This window comes from Lutjanus erythropterus, chromosome 14 (assembly GCF_056507025.1).
Source record: "Lutjanus erythropterus isolate fLutEry1 chromosome 14, fLutEry1.hap2, whole genome shotgun sequence".
Classification (NCBI taxonomy): Eukaryota; Metazoa; Chordata; class Actinopteri; order Lutjaniformes; family Lutjanidae; genus Lutjanus; species Lutjanus erythropterus.
The window spans coordinates 19,169,915-19,196,831 of record NC_139330.1 but is presented as its reverse complement, the minus strand read 5'-3'; the positions used below and the strand labels follow the sequence as shown (position 1 = coordinate 19,196,831).

Here is a 26,917-nt window from a genome sequence, read left to right as displayed (position 1 = left end):
GAAAAGGAAGTCCTAAGACTGACGGAGCCACGGGTAATTATCACCTAACTTTTCAGTTCCTTTCAGCTCTACAGAGTTTTATAGCATCTTTCAGCTTACTATCTTGGTTTTCTGATGTGCAACTTCACTTTTGGTTCACTCTCAGTGCTCCCATCAGTGTTGCTTCTAGATATATGTCAGCTGAAATGTAAAAGAAAACCCATCCACCTTTAAAAAGTTAAAATAGGGTCAATGCGGCGATGACAACTTGTTACACTGCCCCCAAGTGCCAAAAAGATCATTAATGCAGGTTTAAACAAACCCCTGAGGTGAACTTCTCTCTCAAAACATACAACAAGCCAACAGTTAAACGATAAAGCAGGCATTCTGTACCTTTCTTACTGCCAACAAATCCCTGAAAATACCAAAATAAAAAATAAATTGATTCTAATAACAAATATTGCTTGTGTAGTATATGGTGCCTTATTCCTTGATTCCAGAAACCTCCATTGATGTCTAAAAAGACTTATCAATGTGGTACACCATTGCACTGCTTATTCTGAGTCAATCCCACGTACATTATGCGGCTCTGCTGCTGTAAATAACCACCTGGTCAACAAATCTGTGCCTGGATACAGTCCCCAACAAATATACCATTTACTCCTGTTTGAGTGATGTTTGACCAAAAATGTCTTACATGGCCCTTTTTAAAAAAACGATAACACATAAATAAGTGTGACCTGTTTTTAAAGATTTACATTTTCAGGTTGGGTGATGTCTATCACACTGACATATGATGATGTCACAGCGAGACATCATAATGAACATTGAGGCACTTGTTTTGGGAGGCAAATAAACTGTCACATCCCTGCCGGGTGAACATCCGACACACCTCCCCATGCCAGGTTTTCAGCGAGGTCTTTTTCTCCGCACCACATGTCCGTGACTTGTTGTGTTCAGCCTCTGAGGCTTTAAAGTTAGCTGCCTAACTATGCTGAGGAAGCTAAGCTAAGCTCCTTGGGTTCACCTGTACCAAAATACCAAAATATAGAATATTGTCAGCCTCAAACTTTAACTAGCAGTGGCTTATATTACATGTTTTAGCATAACACAATACTTAAAATCTAAAATTAGACAGTTTTTTAAACTTCCAATATTACTTTCTGCCTTCATTGCTCAAGGGCTGCAAAATTAATGCAGTCTTATTTGTTTCAGCACCAGAATGCATTTTGTGTGAAGCGCTGATGCAACAGACAAGATTAGATCATTAGTCAGTCATGGGAATGTTGCAGCCCTTGTTAATTACAGTTATAACACACATGCACACAAACACACACACCTGCCTAGTGTGAGCGCATGTAAAAAAGAAAAGGGAAGAGGAAATTAATGCAAACTGCTCACCTAAAGTGATCTGAGCATCAGGTGCCTTCAGCTGCGTGACTGTGGACTGCTGAGCATCGTATTTCAGTATTGAAAGATAATGCTGAGGTGGAATAACATGGAAAGTCACTCAGTTCTCTAACAAGCTGCTCCATCTGAAATAACCTGCTATATCCAATGGAGGCTGACCGCCCGGTGGAATGATATGTCTCATTTTGACTTCCTTCCACCTGTACGAGCCACACCCTGAAGGCTTTCCTCGCCATCCTTTGGTATGAACAAGACACTGCATTACTTCTAAGGATAATTCACCACTCCTAATATATCCCCTCTGGTTCACTTCAGTTACCAGAGTATTTTATAACGTCTTTAGTTCACCCCATTAATACTTAAAGAGAAGACCGCCTTGAGCTTCCTGTCTTCCATCATGACAATAAAAATGGTATATATGTCTTTTACCAGTCCTGAAGCTCATAACAGCAGTAAAGACCTTGTATCAATCAAGGAGCAACCACCAAAGCTGAAGTGCAGAAGTACCTTATTATGCTATTCCCTAATGGCCACTAAGCACTGGCCCCAAGAAAAAACCCTGAAGAAAGTTCAGAGTCTTAAAGCTGATATCATGCTGTCTTATTCATGTCTTGGTAGGCAATTTTAACAAGACTATAAACCCTCTTTCAAGTTCCACCTCCAGTCACTAGCCTAACAGATGTTAGAGACACTCCATCTGTAGTCCACAGTCTTCAATTTCTGCTACTACTGGTCTGATCTGGAGTACAACTCAGTGAAATGGTATTTGTTAAAGCTACTACCAATGCCTCTGCATGATCTACGTAAGGAAACAAGACCATCTGCGAGAAGATCGGCTATTTCTATACTGTCAAAAATGGCAATTGCCAACAATAACACAACTTTCTGCATGGGCACATCACAAACACTAACAAAAAGTAACATTTGCATTTTGAAACACAAAACAGCAAAAAACTACTGTATGGCGTTTATGTGTTCCAGCATTAGAATGCATTATGGGAAATGTGGCCAGTCTTTGTGAGCAGCAGAGTCATATGCAACACCTGGTTGTAAAATTCAGTATTACCCATCTGGTCTTTGGTTTAATATCAAACTGGTTTGAAAATTTTACATCAGCCCAACCCTATTCAGTAGGGTAAATAAATTAGCAACTATTTTGATAATTGATTAATCACTGCAAGTCACTGAGAAGTGAAAAATGCCAGACATCTTTTGGTTCCAGCTTAAATTGTGCTGTTTTTTCTTTCCCCTTTGCAATTACAAGTTGAATATCTATGAGTTTTGTACTGCTAGTCATAAACACTTAGCTATTTCAAGACATCATCTTGGGCTGAAGGCCATCGTGATTGTGCGTTTTTCACTAGAAACAGTAATCGGCATATTCATTGACAATGAAAAGTATGAGTTGCAGTCTTACATGTTATGCTGCGCATCCTTTTTAACACCATGATGATGACATATTTCATGAAATTTATTTTCTACAAATTCAATTTAACTATTTATATGTAAACTATAAGACGTGAATGTCTTCTTTTGTACAACTCAGTGAACTAAAGACCTTACAAATCAGGTGACATCACACTGACGCAAAGTCCTGTGAAATCCATTCCCACAACATACAAGTGCACATCATTCTTCCTCTCAGGCGGGGCTCTTAGATACCTAAAGTGATAATGTGATTCTCTATTGGCTCTGCCTGCAGAAAATAACAGTACATACATACTGCTATAGAACAAGATGCAGTCTCCCCTTCTTCCATCTTTACACAGATACGTAAATGCCAAGATGTTCAGGAAAAAAAACTGACATGCACACACGCACACACACAAACTACTGTAGGTGAACATATGGTACAGAGGCCATTTGAAGTTGATTGTCGAACATGCGGGGGCAGATGTGTAATTAGGCGCTATCTGGGTAGCACTGTCTGTTAATTAAGAAGCCTGTGAAGCATCTAAACTACCTCATCTAAACTACCAGTGGATTATACTCTACATGTTAAGGCATCAGCTCATCTGAGGTTACAGGAAACTCCTCACTTTTTTCTACAATGGTATTTATAGTTAAAACTTCCATGTAAAGAGCACCGTCAAGAGTAATATCAAAGCAGCCTGACAGAAAAAGCTTTTAAAGCCAAGTATTTTTTTATTAAAGGAGCAACAAGCACTAGATACAGTGGCACTGCCTCCTCACAGCAAATATTTCGACTTGTCATAGCAACAAGAGCACAGGTGTAACTAATAACATTAACGAAATCCATTCATTGAGTTCAGGTGTCAGTAGGAGAAGCTACTAGCGCGTGGAGGCAGGAGTTCAGTCTGAAGAGACTCTGCTTCAGAACCAGAGGGTTCAAGTCTGGCATGGATCATGTGACAATACACCTTATGGGAACTGCTGAGGCACTGTTGAGTGAGGCACAAAACCACTAACTGCTTGGGCCGCTGACGTCAAACTGGCGGTTCTCCATGTGACTGCGTGTACTTTGGTCCTACATGTGTGTAATTAAAAAAAAATAAAAAATTAACAACAGAGTGTAAAAAAAAGTTCATAAGCAGCATTAATACAGAGGCAAATTTAATTAAATTTTAATTTAAAACATGGCACACCTAAATGGAGTGCAGCCGTCATGAGTGTTATTAATTACACCTGTGCTTTTGCAGCTGTTACATAGCATGTCTGCATGTCTTTAGCTTTAGTACCCAATGTTCTTTAAAAAAATGAAAGCTCTGACAAACAATGGGCCATTATTGATCATTAATAGCCCCTTCAGATGTCCTGTGTAACCTTTGGGCTGATTTTTCTGTTAGCATAGCGTTAATTATGTGACTTATCAGTAAGCAGACTGATAATGGAGACTGGCGAAGGGTTTACATGTAAGCTATGATTAACAAAATCAAGAAACACTGAACGAGCAACATATAAACCCTGCTGCTGGTCTCTCACATTAAAACAACAACAACAGACATAGTCCATGGTGTTGTTAAGGAGCATGTTATCTTCACTTTTAAACAACCACCATAGTTGATGGAAATCTATCTGACATGAAACAGGCAGAAATCATGTTCATGGACAAAATAGGCTAAATATTAAAGTTTTATTCACATTACCTTTAATCACATGCACTGATGTATGTTTTCCCAGACATTCTAGCAACTAGCTCGCAACGGCCAAAGCGGAAACGCACTGTTACCTTGAATAAATGATGGATTCCTCTGTGTTTGAATATTGTTAAAAATATTTGGGATAATGTAAGTACACAACTAAACAAAATATACATCATAGGTCACAATGCAGAAATGTTACATATTATAGCTTTAATGTTGCGTGTAGTAAGGCTCATAATTAACCACACAAAAAGAAACAAAGTTGCAGGTATTATTATACTGTATAATTATTTCTAGCATGTTATTGCACTCCTCAAGTGTATCTGTGTGGTTCCAAACACCCCCAAAGCACTTGCAGGACTCTATAATGCTGCTCAGGTTAGCTGGTGGTGAAATCTAACCACCACATGGACCACTGCAGTTAACTGGTCTTTTAAAATGCCTTCTAAAATCCAAAAAGCAGCAGACTTCAAGACCAAAATTCACCCTCAGTACATTACATTTAATGTGCTCTTGCGAGCTTGGCTGTGAATTGGCAGGCAGTGAGTGAATGAAGTTTTGCAGGGGGATGCATTACCTCCTGCAGCTTGATACTGCTCACACTCAGGGGGTGGAAGTTATTGCATGCCAATCGTGTTCTCCATTAAAAAAATGCTCTTATTGATATGCATATTAGATGAGATACAAAAGTCAACTAATAAGGAACGCAGCTGTCGATGCTCAGTAGAGTACCAATTGTTTCTGTAATAACTCCAGCAGCTCATTGAAATATTAAAACAACAGCCGCAGTCAGCCTCTGCATGGTCTGTCAACCCGATAACTACATTTTACAGTCGAGCACAAGCATTAATGGGATATCACCCCTAGATAATCCAAAGTGGACGCTGATGCGCTCAGTCACTGTTTGAAAACTTCACCCTCCGGAGATTAGCGGCACAGATCAGGGCAGAGTTGAGGTGAACGCCAATGGATTACTCATTTCACGGCGGGGAATCGACATGATACGCTGGAAATATTGGCAATGGACGCAGGCTTCCTAAAGAAGCTCCCACTCCGAGGTCAAAAAGACAAATTACGCAGTAAGAACGCTGATTGGGCTTCGGTGTGTGCGCCTATCGTGACGCCCATGTGGCGGTTCATAATGACAGTCGTCCAGAAAACCGGAGAAATCGTCTTACCATGTTTTGGCTCCAGAAGTACTTCACGAAAATCCCTTTCGGACGGGAAGAGAGCCACAAATGCCGGCTGACAGGGCAGCTACAGCCTCCTCACACGGGCACATGAGCACTCTGCTGCCCCAGCGTCTTTAGCCCGACACAGCAACACTTCACCGGAGGGGCTGGATCCTGGGTCTAATGCGAGCCAACTGCACGGAGCAGCCCCGTTCGTCTCTCTCCCTCTCTGTCCCTCCCTCCCTCTGTCTCTGTGTGGACATGACGTGAGAAGCAGGTAATCTTATTACACCGGTCAGTAAAGGTGAGCCCGGCTAAAGCGCCACTGCTCCTCCTCCCCCCACCTCATATTTGCTCGATATGCACCTGACCGACTCAGGTGTAGGGGAGAGCTGGGTCCGTTTGTACACAGAGATGTGTTTATTTAGACTAGAGCATGGGTCTTCAACAGGGGGTCTGGAAACCCTAGGTTGTCCTAAGGATTACTCCAAATTAATGTTTGAATCAAACATATTACTGGCCGATAAATCAGCCTAACATGGACAAAAGGCGACCCATGAATAATTGTGCAATCATGTGAGCTTGCTGGTGCAAAGAAACTTGTGTGAGCCACAGTGGATCATTTTACGAGCATTAGACACTGACATACCCTCCATGTGAAACACCACCACAGGTGAAAATGCAGAGGGTGACCTCGGTGCTAATCATGATACAAGCTCTGCTGACTTGCAGCTACAGGTAAGTACAAATAAGAGAAAACCCCAAAATATTCAATGCAAAATAGTATATGTTGTAGGGAGTCCCTGCTTCCCTTATTCTGAGTTACCATATTGTGAACAGCATGTCCTACCAATATCAATTAATCATTTGTTTTGCTTGTTTATTTGTTTTTTGGTCTGTTTTTCTGTTTTCTGCCTTTGTTCTAGTTGTTCTTAGAATGATTAAAATGTAAAAACAACATTTTATCTGGATTCTGGGTAGAATTGGATTATTAAATCCATATACCACTTTTGTAGGATCAGGATCCTGATTTTGAAATACCCAATTTTAGGCTTTAATCCTATCAGGATCACTTTTAATCAAGATTAAAAGTTTTGAAATGCTGGACCCAGGTTTATGACCTTGGTACTGTAGTCCTCGTCTCTGAGGTTACTCTGGTCCCAGTCCAGCTGTGTTCACTGGGAGACAGCTGAGCCCAGTTCTGTTGCTCAGTAACGGCAGCTAAGTTAGCAGAATCTCCAGAGTTGAAGCTGAGTAGCCAGAGGACATCAGAGGGAAGACCAGAAGGATTTTCTCTAAAACAAATTATGACCCTGTTTCACCCAAATCAGTGAATAAAGAATAAACTCATCAAGTTGTGTTTTAGTACAAGTTATAAAGTTGTGTTTTTATACAGCACTATTAATTAGTGAGACCCAGCCCCCAGCCCATATGCTCCATATACCTAAAATTAGATAGCTGAAGCAGTCCATTGTAACGGATACATTCTTGCCAGACAGCCAAAGTATTTTGTTGAGGCAGAACAAGGTTTGAGGTGGGGGACATCTGAAGACACGCCAATGTATCATACTGATGCTTATAAGCTAACTAATGAATCTGCCTTAGCTCTGCACTGCTAAAAGTTTCTATCAGTCGAAATTAGTTGGTTCTAGCTCATGTAAACACCAGTCATATTTTGTTTTACACTGAGAAAATTCATTATTTTGATATAAAAAATTGAAAAAAAAAAATCAAAAAAGATTTTTTAAATATTTTTTGGTACATATTGTTAAATAGATGCATACTATGACTGGGGATGGAATCTAAAAGGGTTTAAAAGGCATCTTTCATTTCATCTCAACTGTAATGTTTCAGTTTGCCCTTCAAACAAATGACTATGTTACTCTGACGTCAGTGTATCGCGTTAAATGTCACAATTGTACGAAATTACTCCAATGCGTCAAGCGCACTTTAGTGCATAATCATCTCTTTGGGACTGTCCGTAAAAATGAAACAGCTTGACACATTCAAATGGTGCCATACACATCCGGAACGGTGAGACTTGTTAGTTTTTTTTCCCACTATAAGCCTGGGCATTTCTTGAAAATATAAAGAGTAAAGAAATTCTACAAGAGTCTAACAGATGATATATATTTACAACAAATAAACATTACCTTAAAAACAGAAAAGACATCTGTTTATTTTTGTGTGCTGGAGTGAACGACTTCCATGTTTCAAGAGAAATGGTCCGTGTTGCAACAGTCCCTGCTATATTTTTGTCATGGCTCTCCCCTACTGTATCCTCCTGGGGTATATACTATCTTTAACAGAATGTCTACCCTATATGAAAATAAAAGTCAGCAAACTCATTCACGAAGGTCAAACTAATCCATAACTTATTACACTGTGTGGACTCCACCGCCACTGTCACCGCAGTGGACCTATAGTTTCTGACTGGAGGTCAACAAAAGCTATATACTGTCAGCTGTCAGTTATTTCAGAGTTAAATCCATTAGTATTCTCTGTCTGCACCGATTGGAGCGGAGTTGAGAAATAATACCACTGGAGGCATTTCGCTATGATTCACCTGTCACTTTGCAACAATCACTGGCCTTTTTCTTCCCTTCAGCTCAACCAACAACAAAAAGCCTCCCATCAATATACTCTAATTAGATGGCATGCTGAATAAGTCCCAACTAAAGGTTGCAGGGAATATTCAATAAAACAGCTTTGACACAAGAGACACAGCTGGGGGTCCTGTTCACAAAAGACACGTCAACAGTAGTAAAATTTGAATATTCTGACAATATAAACTTACCTTTCTCGAACGGCTGATGTAATTTGGTGAGATAAAACAACTTGGCAGTATCTATTAAGACTTTTAACAAAAGCAGAAACCCACTGAGGGACTTCATAATAAATTCGAAATGGGAATATCACAATTAAACTGTTAAACAATTACGTCAAACTGACTCCTGAATCCATCATCAAAATCAACTTAGAGGCTAATGGTTTAAATGTAAATGTCCATAAATGTGGCCCTGCAAATCAGTGATTCCCTTCTTCTCTGTCACTGTCATGCTAGTGGGTCTGTGAGGCAAAACTGTAATGTCATATATGCTGATGTTTAGCAGATAGCCAGAGTCAGTAGGATTCATCCTCCGGGAACCATGAATAATTGTCATGAAGAAAAAATCCAAACCATGAAATTCCATTTCCATCACATTTTGTTGTAAGAGAAAAAATACTGTAACAGTATCTGCTTTTAAAACGTGGTAAGTAGTGCTGATCCAAGGGCATCTTAGGGCTATATACCTCAGACCAGAGAGGTTCAAAACCACAGCTCACACTCAATCAGTGGTTCTTAACCTGAGGAAGCCTTTGTCCCTGACGTGAAAGCCCCCACTGTGTACCATATCCAGGGTTACTGATTCATGCCTGGGTCCACTTGAAAAGGTGGTCACGAGAATGATTCATGTGTACTTGAGTACAGTTGGCATCAGGTATGAAAACTAACCGCAACAAAAACAAGCGCACTGCTCTTGGGATGTTGACACTGGCAGGCTTTTCTACACTATAGCAGCAACACAGACAAATGTGTAGACGGTGATGCAAGTGTACTCGGGTACAGAACAACATGACTAATGTGAAAGCTGACTGGCCGGGGAATGGAGAGGAGGGGCAATCGAACTCATGCACAGTATGAAGCAATTGTACCTAATGTAAAAACACCCCGAGTCTCGAGGTGGGTCAGTTGAAAGTCTGACAGTGAGACCATCAACTGAGAAATGCAAGGCACCAGCGTTTCAAACAGAGCCCCGGACTCCCAAGAAGCTTTGGAAATAACATCCTTCCACGCACCTTGCAATATGGATTTTTCTGTGGGGGTCACGGACACCAGCCTGATTATTCTTGGGGGTCGCGACTCGAAAAGGTTGAGGACCACTCCTTTAAATAATACTACTGGCATGTATAATTCAGCGTGGAATAGATGTTCATTCTTGACCTTTGGAAACAGTAGGAATCTAAACACAAAATGTGCACTTACTAGCATTTGGAGATTTAAACCGTCTCACCATTTTCATTCAATGAGTGCTCAGATTCTCTTTACCATGTTTAATTCAGGACCACAGGCTCATTAGAGAGCACATCATGTCAGTTTGTGTTTCAGACTGGCAGAGGTAGCAACTACCTTTTCAAAAGAATGTAGCTAGATGGGGTTTTTTTTCATTTCACTGGGTGATTTGTAATTTCAAAAGACATGAAACACATTTTTAAATGATACATCAGACCTATTATTAGGATGCAACACAAGACAAGATAATTGCATATTTAGTCTATCAATCATTCAAGGTAACTAAAAATGGTATAAAAATAGCTCTTTAACTGGCATGCAAAGGCACTGGATGAGCATGAAGAGCTAATCCGGGTTAAGTCATCACTACCTCCACTTGGCCTAGCTTGTTTTTGGTATGAGAAAGGCTTTGAGCAGAAGCTCTCTAATAATCAGCCGCTGCCACAGTGCTAATTCTCCCTCTCATCTCGTCTCTGTTGCTGCACAGAAAACGAGGGGCCAGGGTTCAGGCAGGAGTGAAGACACTCCACAGAGGAGGGTGATTAAGGGATATGCCACTCTTGGGAAAAAGTCTCATCTCAGTGACCCAATGAAGTGAGAAATCACCAAACAGACATCATACATGCAGGTGTGTGTGTGTGTGTGTGTGTGTGTGTGTGTGTGTGTGTGCTAGTATGTCATTTAATTGGTAAAAATGAGAAAAGAAGAAGGGAAAGGAGAAAAAGTGTAATAATAGCTGCAGGCACTAATAAACTTTCATAACTAGAAATTAATAAGCCTTTTCCTCTTCATTATTCTATAATTCATAACATCATTCTTCAAATATCTGCACTGTGTGTGCCCATCCTACTGTAATAATGTTTATATAAGAAAAAACTTATGGAAACAATCTTTTTTTATTAGAAAGGATCCGGTTCAGTGGCTTGAATTGGATGAGTGATACATAATTCAACTAAAAACTTTCTTTAAAGGACCAATATGTAGCAGTTGCACATCCAAAAATGAGTACTGCAGTCCAAATTGGAGCAATACACTGTATATATATTAGGTTGAATCCCTATTTAATATACAATCTGTGGTCGAAGCAAGTTGTTTCACCCTGCCCCAGAGTGACAACCAGCCCTACACAGTAAGTTGATCAGCTGTTTGAAACTGTCAGCTGTAAGCTAAGTTCAGTCATATTCCTCAATTTAAACATTATAAACATCTACTCCCTCTAAAAGATTATGAATGATTTCTACGGACTCATACACAGACGCTTACTCATTCTGAAAACATTCTGCATTAACTTGAACTCCAATTAATGTGAAACAGTCAAATTAAAACAGTTGTTCCTGCCTGGAATACAAGGTTAAAAGGGCGCCACAGCTGTGGTGGTACATGGTGTGATCATGGTAATTTTATGATAAATTGCAGTAAATATATTATAGATTTCTCCTTTAAAACTAATTATGCATGCACAAAAAACCTGAAACCAGGAGCAGTTAAGTTGACTTTGAGGTACCGTGTATTCTTCTGAGAATGCTCAAAGTTGTATCAATGTTTGCGCCTTTTTCTTGTACAACCAGGGAACCCTGAGGGCCCCGCTTTATGAACGATGCATGCAGCTTATTTGTATTCAGCCGAGGGTTCTGTCACTACGCAGGCACGTCTTCTTCAGGGAAAATAATTCCTATTAGTGATGTTGAATTAATACGGCACCTTCAGTCATTTCTTTAAAGCTCAGGAAAACTGATTTCGCCAAGCAGATGCAAACTCCCTGCAGTGACAGACAGAAATGGTTTAATTATTCTCAATGAATGCCTTCTTGTCTCACATTTAGGGGCTGTAGAAGTCTTCATTCATTCTTATTTTGGGTGGAAGGTGCATTGTTTACGTATTGAATTTTAGCCGACCCATTAAATTGGTTCTGGGATCATTAGAATGTGTGAATATGACTTGTTTTTAAAGAGCGGCTGGATGTTTTCAGACTTGGATAGACACTGTTTGGGTAATTGGTTGCACACCATCTGCAGCATTATTTAGTGCTATCAATTTACTCCACTAATGTGAGATTCAAGCAACCATCCAGCCAACATGGATCTGGAGAGGAAGTGCAAGTGAACCGCTGCTTCCCCTCTTATTTTAGAGTGAGTCAACTAGTGGTGTGTGCCTCTTTTTGAGCTCTCTGAATCAATGGCACAATAAATCATTCAGAGGCTTGTTTCTTGGAAAGCGTGGTCATACTCGGATGAACAGAAAATCAACAGAATTCCTTAGATGCCATCTTTATAAAATCCTTTTGCTTTTGCCTCTATAAGGTCAACAAACTCATCACGGCAGCACCAGTGATTCTACAAACCTTGTGCGAAAGAAAAATCACGAGCAAGAAGACACTGGCGCTATAAAAACGCATGCTTCATCTTGAATATTGTTTTTCACTTGGGACAAATTGAACGATTCTTCTCGTTGAAGCGTCATTTCCCTGGACTGTGTGCATGCACTGTTCAGTTCCGAAATCCTCTGCCTGCGAGCTCCCTGTAGGCAATCCCGAGGGAGTGTGTGCCCATGCATAGAAGTGTGTGCATGAGCAATTACGTACACAAACACACACAGATCTAAAGCTGTGAGATGCTTAAATCTTGGCCTTGTAATTGAACAGCAATTTGAAACAACGGTGTGTGACAGTCATCCTGTGATTTTTAGGTAGGCTAGGTTGATGTTGGCAATATAATAAGAAAAAAATAACAAGAAAATGCCAAAATCTTCCTCTGTCTTCCCTGTCTTTGTACCATCTGGACTGTGCCAAGTACCACAGGTTGAGAGATGAGAGGACAGCTTCCACATGTGCTGATGTGTGACACCATGTGTGAAGAAAATCTAGGGTATGATAAGGATGCCTTGCTTTTTGAGCGCAGCACGGTGCAATGACACATTCTTTCTCTTCCTCTTCTCTTCTGGAGGCATGTGAACTGGACTTCTAATGAAAAGAGCACCACCCCTGCATTCCCAAAAACATAGACAGAAAATATGGCCATATTTCTCTACAGTTTTAGAGTTATTTCTATTTAGTTTTTGGACTTTTTACTTTTATGTCCTACATTTTAATGTAAATATCTGTGCTTTCTACTCCTTACATTTTCAAAACAGGCTCTATTTTCACCTGCGTGAGAATAGGCGCATGGTAGCCGTTCAGCTATTCAGTCATCCTGGGTAACTAGAATTTGAATCCAGGGTGCAAACAGTTCCGCCTTTTTTTTAATTTTGCATCATTGTGCACTGCTTTGCCAACCTTGAGACCAATTTCAGCCTAAATGAATTGGACGGAAATACATAGAACAGATGATCCCTTTGTGTATCCATCGTTGCATATCACGCACAACAAGATGAAAACATAAAAGATGTAACAAAATAAAACAGACAAGAGAAGGAGACTGGAGCACAGAGAAAAGGTGAGCTTCAGTTAGCTTTGCACACAACCAGCCTGTAGAAATGTCCTTCAGCTACACCCTGAGCACATTTCAGAGCCTGTACAATTTCACTTTTACTTGAGTAAAGAAGTTGAATCAGTACTTCTGCTCTTTTTTTTACATAAGTATCTGTACTGTTTGCCACCTCTGCCTAAGACCAAAGAAATATCAGAGCCTGAACCAACATTTCCATAAAAATTAAATATTCCTGCACACTTGAATGGTGAGTTTGTGCATATGGTGTCATTAGCTATCCATGGTTACACTGATGTGGGCAGCAGGCAGCCTCCCACACAGAGTTAAGTATTTGGTGCTGTCCATGGTGCTGAAAGGGAGCCGGCTCTGTAGCAAAGAAAAGCACCATGCACTCCTACTGGTGCGCGCTCTGCAATGAGTCCTTATTAGCATGCTAATTATCTCTCGAACAGTTTATTGTCATGCATTAGGCTGATTTATCAGAGAAGTAAGATAAAGTTATCCCTGGAATGCACTTGAAAAGCTATTTTAACAGGATGGTGGGTAGTTATTTCAGATGGTCGAATTGCCAAAAGGTAGGTTCAGATAGCCTCCATGGTTGAGTGAGCCACCTTTTCAAAGAAACAAACACACACACATAGGCACACATACAAGAACACATAGTTCTGCTTAGGGCACTTGTTTCTGTGTCTCCAACTTTGGCTTATTCTGACTGCAGGCTTTAGCCTATCCCCCACACGACCAGCTATAAAAATTGAAATTGGCTCTGTGCAAATGGAAATGCCGAAGGGAGTCTGAGTCGAATAAGTGTCAAGGGACATTCATAGTTTGGCACTGACAGCTTGTGTGATATTGAGAGGTCAGAGCAACTGAGACAGCGGGCAAGCTAGAGGGGGGGGGGGGGGGGCAAGAGGGAGGGAGGGTGGAGAAAACCAACAAGACGGAGTGTGTGAGAGAAAGAGAGAGAGGGGAAGAGAGGTCAAAGAAAACAAATGAACAAGAGTAAGAAATAAAGACGTGGTGGACAGGTGAGCCTTGCCATTAGACTCATCATTCCCAGAGATAATAGATAACATCAATGCAGACTATTCTTTCCTATTGTAAGCTGAGTCGAAGGGGAAGCTGATACTACTGTAATAAAAAACAAGGGCCTATAATCTGAACATTTTAAATAGTTAAGAGGTTGCAAAAGACATGACCTTAGAATTTGGTTATTGGACTGTCATTTTAACTAAAATAAAAACGGGGGTTGAGGCCAGAGCAAGGCAGCTGACTCACCAGTTTATCATAGAATATCCATGGGCTTAAGTCTGCACAGGGGGTGGATTTAAAAATAACTGTGACTAGTTTGTTCACAACACCACGTTGTGGTGGTTTCCTGTTCTTCATTGAGGCAGGAAATATGCTAAGCAAAATGTGGATTTAAATCCACAAGCTAATCTGACAATGTCCTATTCAATTGAGTTGAAAGTGCGTGATTATGCAAAATATCTCACTGCTCACAGATTTGAGCCACTGTGCAAGTCTTTGTAGGACAGACCTGCAGTCGATTTATATTTTATTGCTGTCTGAGTTTTCTGCATGAGAAATCATTCTTGGTGTGAAAAGGCTTTTAGTGTGGCAAATCCATGAGCGGTGCAATTGTGCAGGTACATCAGGTCAATCATCACAATTCAACAAAAACAACATGAGCAAAAGGGCTCGTCGCATGCAGCAGGTTGCATAGCCTTGCATACCAGCTGTAATATATAACATATTAATAGCACCCTTTAAGTTAACATGCTCTCAGCAAATATTTACACATCCAGCACTTACGGAGAAGCATAAAATTCATCTGGAGCTGTGTTTCTGGCCACCTGGTGAACATAAGTCGAATTTTCACTCTCTTTTAGTTCTGTTTTGGTCTCCACCAAGCCCTGAGGGAAAAATCTGGTTCTTCAGCTGCTAAATGCTCCACTATCTACTATCCATTACTATCTATCTACTATCCACTGAGATTCAAATCTGCCCATTCTGATTCTCTGGTCTGACATTTAGACATGTAACAGCACTTCCTCAACTGAAAAATGACCAAAGAGTGTCACAGTGGGCCTGCTGAAAGGCTATGTGTTGTGTTTGTTGTCACAGAGAAGATATAAAAATACAAGAAAAAAACATGGTGGCCTGCGAACAAAAGATGACTGATCGTGCCTGTTACTCTACATGTGGCCAGGTCCACACTTCCGAGACGTAGTTGGGAGACCTCCGGTTGTAGGCTATTTTAATTTCCCCCTCCTAAGTCCCACCCCTTTTCACTCCATGCTCCAATGACAGTTTATCACGTTTGATACCTTGGTCATTTTTTCCCTTTCCTGTTTCTTGTACTTAGATATACTATGTGCCAGGTCTGTCTATGTTGAAAAGAAACCCACATTTTGAAGATGGTTAGGGGACGTGTAAGAGAAACATATATTCACAGCTTAAGTTATCTAATATTAGCAAGATGCTCACGAGATAGGTAACTAATCTAATCAATAATTAGCTACTTAGCTAGTGTTTTGCTACCATTAGCTAGCTTAAGGTATGGCCCTTTGTGTTGCTTTTACATGAAAGGAGAAAGTTGACCAAATAACTAAGTTTGCAGTTATTGGTCTTATGAAAGGTCTATTGTCTTGACCTCAGCCGGATACGTAGCTGCTAAGTGGCTTTTTACAGTCTGGACAAACTCTGCTGAAAAGAATACATGGAGACGTCATAGTCTTATTTCTTTCCTGTGATGAAAACACAATACCTCTGGTCTACACACTTTACAGCTGACTAAAGTAATGTCACCACCGCCTGTGGTGGCAAAAAACAAGTATGCTGGCATGGAAATGCACCAAAGTTGACTTAAAATAACGTTATTCAGGTGTATATGTTCGTCTGTAGTGAAATCTTGTAACCCCCAGGGAAATTGGTTATAGTGGAGGAAATGTCAAAAACCAAATACGGTTAATTAAAATGATCCAAAGAACATGCTGAAATGAGTTTGTCACACCTCATGCACACAAATTACCTAATCATGTGATCCATCGTTAATCTAAAAATACTGACTGACAGCAACTTTGAGGAACAATGTCTGCTCATAAAAAAGTAAACTGGTTGCAACTGCAATAAGCATAATTGCATAGTTATTTCAGTAATACATTTTGTAATGTAATTCTTTCAGTTACCCTTCAGCTGTGTGACAGAAAATACTCATGAGACAGGATTTCTCTGGGCTGCTCACATGGGCATAGAAGCTAAAGGAGTTTGATAATTGGAACACATGGGGACCAGAGCACTAGCACCAGATCTGTTGCAAAGAATCCCAGAGGCTATAGAAACCAACACTGAGGGCTGTAATGAAAATGTTCCCTCTTACTGTTTTTTTTTTTTTTTTTTTTACCCCTTCTTGCCTTTTCTTCTCCTCTTCAGAGTACACCTTGGCAACCAAGGGGAGAGAGCTCTTTTGACAGCTACCACAGGTTATTACTTTTATAACCAGGGGCAACCTCTAGAGAGTCCATTAGCACCTAGAAGAGCAGTTGACTTCTTCAACTGGCTAGCAGTGACTTTTAACTTTAAAAGTGGATGGAGTCGAATCAAGTGCTTATTATCCATCAAAGCCTGACAGTTTGTGCAAACAAGGATCAATTAGGTGCCAAAGTGAGGGCTTTGAGAGGACAGTGATTGGAGTCAGAGTTTGTGCGCAGAGCCATGATTGAATCTTTTATCACCCAGTAAAAAAAATCAATACATACCCAAAACAGGACAGTTAAGATGCATTGTGTTTTGTCTGCAGGAATATGGGCGATGATGGCTTTTTTTTTCTACAACCCCAACTACAAAAAAGTTGGGACACTGAGTAAAACATTAATAAAAACAGAATGCAATGATTTCCAAATCACTTGTATTCAATTCAGTGCAGCCAGTGTCTGTGATGTGATCATGTGTACGATCTGTGACATGGCTAACAGTCACACACAGGTTTTGGATTAATATATGCTGCCATTAAGATGTCTTTTTCAGAAATGCTCCTGCTTGTTTCAGAAAGACAAAGCCACTACACATTCTGCATGTGTTACAACACAGAAAAAGTTTGTGTACTAGACTGGTCTGCCTGTGGTCCTGACCTGTCTCCTATTGAAAATGGGTGGTGCATTATTAAGTGCAAAATAAACAAGGGGATCCCAGAATGTTGAGCGCTTGAAATCAAACAAGACTGAGAAAAATCAGCATCCTCACTTCCCAAACTCTTGCTGATAAAAGAAAATGTATCAGTGTTAAACAGGCCCTTGTCCCAACTTTTCTGGAACCTGTTGTAGGCATCAAAGTCAGACTGAGTGTATATTTCCAAAAACAGTTAATCAGTTTGGACATTATATATCTTGTCTTTTCACTGTATTCAATTGAAAACAGGTCAAAACATTTTTTGTAAATCATTGCATTCTGTTTTCATTTACATTTTACACAATGCCCCAAATCTGGGGTGGGGGTGGTGCATGAAAAATGACATTAAATTATTGCCTAAATTCATGATTGTAAAATGACTTTGTCATTGTGAAATATTTGAATTATTAAAATTACAATTTTCCAAGACAGTTTCATGCTGTTCTTTGGTGAAAAGGATGACTGACCCACAAACAAGTCTTCTTTTTAAATGGCTAAATCTACAGAAAACCTTTGAATCTGCCTTTTTCTCACTCTGTCACACCATTTATTCTCCATCTCTTCCCCCTTCTCCCTAATTCTGTGAGCCCTTTATCTCTCTCTTTCCCTCTCCTTTGGATTGCATTTTCTTGTGTCTGGCGCTACAGATAAGATGCAGGAGATAAAGGACGTAGATGCTATCAGAAGATAAGACTGAGATGAGGGCAAAGATAAAGAGGTAACCACGGATACAGAAAGGAGAGGAAGAGAACAAAAGCTATACAACTTGCATTCACTGAAAAAAAATGCCCTTGACCTGTGAGCCCCATATGCAGACAACTAAATCTGCCTCACTAGTGTCCAAAAGAGACGAAAAGATGAATAACGAGAAAACTCCAGATTAACTGAATTCAGTCAAATGTGCTCAGCTCGCATTGTTCTCTGTCTAGACACCACCACCTTTTTATTTCCACACGCAAAATAGCTGTGCCTCTTAGGAGCACACACCTCATCTACAAAATCTTTCTGTCATTTCCACCTGCAAAGACTGGCCACTGCAAGTTTATTTCCATGCTCACGTCTCTCCTGTTTCCTGAGCGTAAGCGAGTGTGTATGCATGTGTGTGATGAATAATATGTCATTTCAGACATTTATAAAACGCCTTTCACACAGGCGATCACACAGAGGTGACATGACAAAGATTGGATTTGAAAGTGGTGGAGGAGTGGGTTGATTTTCAAGAACTCCATCACCACATTGACTAGAATACACTAGAGGCCAAACAGGACAGGAAACAGACAGCTGTCAGACGAACAGCAAATGAAGTGCATTAGAATCTGGCCCTAATCATAGCTTTGGGCTTCACAGAAAGGGCTCCGTTTTATTACTTGTCAGATACTGTGTCTCCTTAATATGCCCTTTCGCCAGAGACGCACCAGCTTATTGAAGAGTAGACATGCAAAAGCAGACACCGTTCTTTTCTGCATGACTTGAAGCTATATTTTCCTTTAATTAAAAACACCTATAAATGCAACTAGTTTTTTTTTTCTTGCTTTATGTGTGGGTGTGGCTGTCTTTGCCTGGTTAACTTATAACAAACTGAAAACCACAAGTACTTGACTGCACATTTAAACTGCAAAAAATAAAACAAAACATCCAGTATCCTTTTTGTGAGGTTGTTTCACCTCCTTTTTTTGTCGACATGCAGTAAAAACGCCACTGACCCCTGACATATAGAAACATGGACAACATGACAGTCCAAAAGTGAAGCCAAAACATCTCGGTTGTCAACAGCTGGCTGCAATATAGGTCATAAATCCTGCCCCTTCCATGTTAGAAGATGGGACTTGGGCCAAACTAAAAAAGTACACGTCAACTAAATTTTTCCCAGAGGTGGTTTCTGTCATTTTAGGTAGTTCTTATCACACTCATGTTAATTTTTTCTGATAAGTTGGGTCTTAATTAGTTATTCGATGCTATAAAAAGGAGGATTCACATCTTGATTGACAGCAAAGCTCTGCTTGAATGGCATCAACAGCACAAGATGGCAGCACCCATATCTGGGATATTTTGGCATCATTTATGTTCAGTGGGAGGAAGTGGAGATGTGTCATCTATCTTTTTTTACAGTCACTGTTACTGACTAACCAGGTGACATCAGTGTGAATATGTTATTTTAGAATAGAACTGATAATAGATTCTCTGGGCTTATCATGATACTGATGCTCAAGAATAATAAAACCTATAATAAACCAATATAACAGCTGATTCTTTTTTTTTAAACAAATTCACAAGTTTACTGTTTTGTTATTTCCTTCTGGTTACCTGCAAACATACATGCCTTTACTGATATATCTGTCCCTATAAGATACAACAACAACCTCCAAGCTAGCAGTCGACATGCTAAAAATGGCAAATTTGCACCTGGCTCACTAACAGTACAAACATAAACCAGATAGCAGCTGTAAGCTTTTCTTTTGTGGACATTTTGCCTTTTTAATGCCTGTTCTTGCCTCCATACGTGCAAGTATTTCAACGAAACAAGTTAATGGCCAACACTATTTTACAGGGACACCCTACTCTACTCTAGCTTCACCCACGATGATTACAATTGGTTTAAAGAAACACACACAAACCGGTGTTTTCCCTGAGAGCAGAATAATAATGCGTGGAGCCAGACCAACCAACAGCACTGATGCAGCATTGTAGAGAGAGGTCTGGCTAAGACTAATATATCTGTGATAACAGTCAATAAAATCAACCTGCAAAGATAATCTATATTCCAATGCAAAAGATTTGTGTACATACAATTGCACATCAACAATGGACACCAAAGCCAAATGAGAATGTACACCTTTGTTTCATTTTGTTTTTGTGCATCTGTTCAGTAATGATCCAAGCTTTAGCAGCAATGACAATGTGCTTTTAATGCTTCTTGCCAAAAGATAAGTAAAGTATTGAGTTCTCCTACATTGGCAAGGCCACAATATGAATTTTACCAAATGGCAGTGTGTTTAAGGTTACGATCATAATGGTTTTTATTTGTTTACAAGGACACTAAATCCCTTTCCCTTTTACATTTGTTGTTATGGGTCCCCTCAGTCTGTCATGATGACTCAGATAATTCACAAAATATGATGCGGACTTGGTAGCTTGACAAAAGATGACTAACTGTTGCCTTTTCTTTGCCATCAGTTTTGTATGATCTGACAAGCCAGATCGACTTATCTTAACAGCAGAGCACAGAGATGACCACAGTAAATACATCTGCTTTCCCATGCACCGCCACACAGACAGATACAATTTAAAAGAAAAATCAAATTAAAGACAAACACATCGATTCTCACCTACCTTGCATGTGCCAACACAATGTCAGAACAATTTAAATCTAACACACAGCACCGTTTTCCTGTGACATGCACAAGAAATACAGAATAAAACAGAACTGAAATACTCTAGGGACGAACATTTTCTGAATACACAGAGATGACTGGTTGACCTTCACTGCAAAATGGCAAACACAAAGGCATTATTCCGGATAATTTCATCCTGCTGTGTGCTCTGCACCCACACACCGCTTGTGTTGTATGTTTCCTAAACCTGGTAAAACTGACAGTTTAAGGTGAACTGCAGTTCAGAATAGCTCGGGTACCAGGGTGTCAACACAAAGTAAGAAAAAAGGCTAAGTTGCCAGACAGCACAGCCTCCCTGAATTGCTGTTTGTGTTCTGCCTACTGGAAACAACCAAATGAAATTGGAGATGAATGAAACAACAGTCATAAACATGCCGCAGTTTTTAACATCCCATTAAGGGACGGGAGGCAGAGGAGACTGTGCACTGATTACTGTTTTGTCAAAGAGATGCATTCAGGGCTTGAGTGAGAAGGGAGATTATATCAGTGTTACAGTAAAGCAGCAGAATAGCGCTGAATTGGATTGTCTCGAAGGCACGCCTTTCTCTCTCTCCTTTATTCTGTTAGAAATCCCCACGTAGAGGCAGGGACAGTTTGGAAAGACAACAATGGCAAATTTGATTAACCATGGGACGATGAAGCCAGTGTCTCTTGTTCGGCTTTGGCCCTGGATCCCATATAATGTAGTGCAGGAATTGGAGATGCACCAATCCATTTTTGTTAGTTCTGATTCGATTACAATGTCTGAATTGGATATCTGCCGATACTGATACTATACCAATCTGTCACATGTGCAGCAGATGAGGTGCTCTTCATTCAGCTAACATGTCTCCTTGTTTGCCTCACTCGCTTCATTTCCTCACCTTGTAACTCCTCTGTGAGAATGTGGGAGAGATATGCGAGAAAGAGAGGTGAGTTCAGAGGAGCCATGACTGACAAATGAGAAATCCTTGTTTCTACAGCAAACGTCTTAAGTGATGTCAGTTACTTATGAGGTGCTGCAGCTATATCAGCTGTCAAACTGACTGGTGCAAAAGTCAACCTTACAGTATTCATTATATAAGAAAACTGTTTAACATAAACCATTATTAGTAGTATCCCTACTGCTGATTATTTTAATCATCATTGAATCCTCATTTATGTACCGATCAGATTTATTTATAATGATTAGTTAAGTTTTTGTATTTACTTGGATTAGTGTCATCTGTCCAATAATAGACCACGCAGCTGTGTACGAACAAAATGAAAAACATCACAGCCCTTATATGCATCACTTCCCATGATGCATGAGAGTTTAAGTTTGCTATTTTATGTTACAAAATGCAAATGTTACTTTATCTTTCTGTCTGGAGTGTATTTTTCATGTTTGTGTGCTGTGTTTGTTCAGAACATGGTGGTTTATGTTGGTAACTCTCAGTTTTGTGCTGGTTTATTGTTACATCATGAGTAAGATGGCTAGTACATTTCTTCACTCCAGCTGTATACAACAGTTTTATGTTGGAATACTTTTTCCTTGCATTACACTGACATGCTAATGAAAAGTAAACATGGAAAGTGCTATTCAACTGCCAAAGCTGTCAATTTGCACTGTTTAATTGAGTAATTACACATAGAAATCACACTGCATTGTGGAATTCAGACTGAAAGACAGATCGGTGATGCAAGGCTGATATCCACTGAATGTCTTACGTAAAATATCAGGCCCCAGTATTGATATTTGATCGGATCAGTTCCATCTACAGCAGGCATGTGATAATCCTTCAATTCAAAAACCACTGAGTTGAAGCCTCAACTGTGATTTCACTGACTTATACATATAAGGTTGACTTGTATGTCTAATCTCTGATCCTAATCCCCCACCACAGCAACATGTGACACTGATGTCTGTGCCCGTACTTGACCGAACACACTATCTGAACCCCATCAGCTCCATCTCCACTCCCCTTTACGCTCCAACCACTCAGTGTATATCCCCTATGCTGTGGTACATGCCTCTCTTCCTGCACCACTACCTCTTTATTTGTCCTGCCGCTCCTCTCCTTGTTCCTCAGTTCAAACTCTGAAGCTGTCACTCAGTATGTGGATTGCAAATCTGTGTGCACAGTCATCTTCTCTCTGTGTGTGTGTGTGTGTGTGTGTGTGTGTATGCAAGTTAGCGGGCCTGTTACCTTCAGAAGTGGTGGACCAAAAGCTAAAGTCAACACCAGACTTTTTCCTATTTACACAACAAAGAAATGGCAGAAACTGAGGGAGAGCGAATGAGACAGTTTAAACAGAAAGTGAGACACACGTAGACATTCAAATGATCAACATATGAGTCCTAATTTGCATTTGCAAAAAATGTGAGTACTTGCATCTGGCATCAAGATTTTTTTTTTTCCAGAAGAAAATTAGAAAACCTGCCTTAATTACAGCAGTACAGGGATTTAACATGACACGAATATCAGCTAAAAAATCTTCGCAACCTGGTGTGAAAAGCCTTTTTGACAATAATTCTGCCAATAATTACAGAAATCTCAGTTTGAGTGTGGCACCCTCAAGAACAGACGTAGATTTGTGCTTTACTGATCTGCTGTTACGGAGCACATACTCCCAAATGAATTGATTTCCAGGGTGTTGCCTCTCTTTCTGTCTAGTATGGGTAACATTAAGCTGTCAGTCAATTTCATCATTTTGCTTAACAAGTAAATATTTAAAACAATCTGACATTTCTGTGTAATTAATTTCTATACAAAACACAATGTTTCCTCATGAGTTCTGCACAGGCAGCAGCAGATCCAGCTGAATTAACTGCTTTGTTTTCTAAATGCTTCCATCGCCCCATCAGGATACAGATATTGACTATCAAGATGTGCTGCTGGTTTTGCCCTTTGAGCAATGAAAAAAAAAGCAAACGGCAAAGACAGAATCATCACGCTGAACAGAGATTCTGTTGAGACAATAATGAACATGGGGGAATCAATCATAGGTTTTGCCAATTAGTCTTAGCAACCCATAAACAGAAAAATGTGATGAGTCCTTATTGTCAGGACCAAACACACAGACGCAGCTCCATTTACCAATATTTTTGACATTGAATAAAATAACTCACTGACATGTAATGGTTGCTCGTACTGTAAATCCTCTTTTGGTTGTTCTTCAGTTAGGGGTTGCCACAGCGATCCTCTGTCTCACTGGTAAACTGGGAACTGCCCAACATTCATTTTATGAACCGTATATTTGCTTTGGCATGGGCTTTTTATGCCGTATGCCCTTTCTGAAGCAACCCTCATTTATCTGGGTTTGGGCAATTAGGAATGCACTGGCTTGTGCATCTCCAGAGGCTCTGGGAGCAATCTGGGTGTCAGTGTCTTGCCCAAGGACACTTTGACATGTGGACGGGAGGAGGTGGGGATTGAACCTCCAACTAGGCTGGGCAATCTGTTATAATTTTCCAACTGGTCACCATCAGCCCATTAACCAATGACTGTCAATATATTCGTCCCGTGAGGTGAAAGCTTCCCTCTTTTACAGAACTAAGATGCCTTGTTAACTTATTGTAAAACACAGTTCATTCAATGTCAACAGAAAAACTAAATAAAACACATCCAAACTGTCTTGGTTCATTTTTCCATTATTCAAGCACTCATCAGCTCCGCTTTGGTCAAAATAAATCTCGGCAGATGTGAGAATAGTCTGACTATTCTGACAGGCTGTTTACCTCTCAGGAGTCCTGTAGCTCAGTGGGTGTGGACTGTACCGCTGAATGAGAGTGCATCAGAGGCTGTTCTCAATCTTTAGAACATTAAATTAGCAAAATAAAATGATAAAAATCACCAATCGGTGATGGAGGCAATCACTGATAGCGAATCACCCAACCCTTCCGCCAACCCCGTAATCAGTAGATGAGCTGCTCTACCCCATGGGCCACGCTGCCTCTCAAAAAGGAAACCCCACAGGAAATTAACTATGCACGTTTGCCACCTTCAAATAATTTTTTGGTGCCAGGTTTGATTGTTTGTTGCTCTGTGTTTTGGAGTCTACTTTCTATCATAGCTCTAAAGGTAAGGTTAGAACTTGGTCAGTCTTACTCTTAAGACAACACAACTGACACACATCACAACAATGCTGAGCATCTAGGGAATGGTCAACACCGATGTGGGGACCCCTTAAATATTTACTAAGCGGACCCTCGACAAGCAGTTTTATGATGGCAAGAGGTTTGCTTGAGACCGAGAGCATCAGCAAGTGTCAGGGCGAATCATCTTAGGGACATCAATAAAACATAGCAAAGCAATGCTTTAAAAACCTCAACGGTCCATCCTGTCTGATTCGGTATGTCTCAGGGAAGTCCTGCTCGAGTCCACCAGAGCAAAATCACAGTGTAACTGACTGACTGAGTAGAACATAGAGGGGACACTAATGCATACATGCATGGACACAACAGAACCACAAAGATTGAATCTTTTATAGGTTTCAAAAACTACCAGACAGATTAAAATCTGAGAAATACCTGATTTGAGTTCCTGTGATCATACCACATCTCGCCCTTCAGTCAAAGTCACACACACCTATGAAGCAAAAAGAGGGAAAGTATTAGATTGGCAATACGCATTATGTAAGACAATTCACAACTTCTGTAGACGTTATGAATTATTTCTATGACACAGAAAGAAATGTAGAGGAATACAGTGTCTCAGTCAAAAAAGCACAATCATCAACTCACTTATGTGAACACGAGTCTAATTCATAATCTCTTTCCTAGATTATGTCCCTTCATTCTCTCAGGTTTCCTGTCAGTCTCCATTATACTGTTCAGTCATGCATACAGTACCTGGCCTACAAGCACCTGAGTTTTGTCTTGTGCAAAGATGGAAAGGAGTCTTTTCCTGTTTAAGTTTATGTATCAGGTGGATCCTGGGTGTGTATTTCTGGCATCATGATTTAAATTATGAACTTGGCTGAAAATAGGCACCATCAGTCTGGTTGATTTGTCTTTAACCTGATTCAAATCTTATTTTCTGGACAAAAGCTGAACCCCTACAGACACTGTTAGACTGCCACTCGATCAGATTACGTTTGCAGCTTTATGCCTCAAAAGATTTGAATACCAGCTTTAAAAGACTGAGCCATGTACCTGGCGGCACACAGCCTTTATAGTGCATAAAGGTCTGACACACACGTCACCTTTTCTAAATAGACACAAATAGTGTCTTTGTGTTTTCCCTGATGTTTATGCTGACTGGTTTGGAGGATTAATTAATTGTCTGTTTTTTGAGATTGTTTTGTCTTGGGTACAATAAACTAGACCTTGATGTTGGCATTGATCTGTGAGTAACAGCATAAAATTGTTTTTTTTCTCTGCCAGTTGTCAACATACTGCTGCTTAGCACATAAACTGGAGACAAGAAGAGCCAGTTACCTTGGCTCTATAAACAGTGAAACAACACACCTTTAAACAAGTCTATTATGTCCTTATTGACACATAGTTAAGCATGTTAGAAGTCCTCTTGAGGTTGCCAGCTCCAGTCACAGTAAAACAGTCGGAAGTAGTTTTGGAGATGCTGGACGTCCACTTTCATTTTAATTAAATTTAAAGGCTAACTGCTTCACCTAGTATACAATCTTTACGACAAGCTAGGCTAAACATTGCCCTGGTTCAAGCAAACACCGGTTTTATTTACACTACTACTCAACAAAATGCACCGTGTTTAGCCTTGAACCCTAACATATGTGATGAATGCTTTTCTTTCCTCCTGAAACACTTACAAAGCTATCTATTTTTTGTATTTAATTTGCACTGTCTACATATTCCCTGTCTTTGTTGGTGCATTGCAGCATATTTTTGCATGTCACCACCACTTGTAGATCAGTAGAACACTGGAAATCCATTGGCAGGACTGTATCATATCAGTGTGTCCAGTACAATTTGTCCAAGACTGTACTTTGGTGTATGACCAAATAGGCATCTTGGAAAACAAGTGACATCAGCTTCACTTGGTGTTTAGTGCTAATTAGCAAATTGGAATGTTACCATGCTAAGCTAAAATGTTTAACATGGTAAACACATTAGTATTAGGTCAAAACAGCATGACCACCACTCATGTTCGTTGATTCCTACCTACAATAAGTCATTATAAACTCAAAAGAGTTTGTATTTTCACCATTTCCCCCATAATAAATTTAATGACTGTTCATTTGCCTGAGTATGAAGTGTCATACAGGAATATCA

General features: G+C 40.1%; 1 protein-coding gene across 2 annotated transcripts in view; it reads right to left on the bottom strand.

Annotated features, from left to right (window-relative positions):
• Positions 1-26,917, bottom strand: part of LOC146315483 (protocadherin-15-like) — a 278,737-nt gene that overhangs the window by 214,550 nt on the left and 37,270 nt on the right. The window contains exon 2 of one of the 2 annotated variants that reach the window (XM_084735432.1): positions 25,199-25,256. The gene's annotated coding sequence lies outside the window, so the exon portion shown is untranslated. Of the gene's footprint in view, positions 1-5,671; positions 5,860-25,198; positions 25,257-26,917 lie in introns of those variants that run through there. The other variant, XM_084735431.1, reaches the window with a different exon arrangement.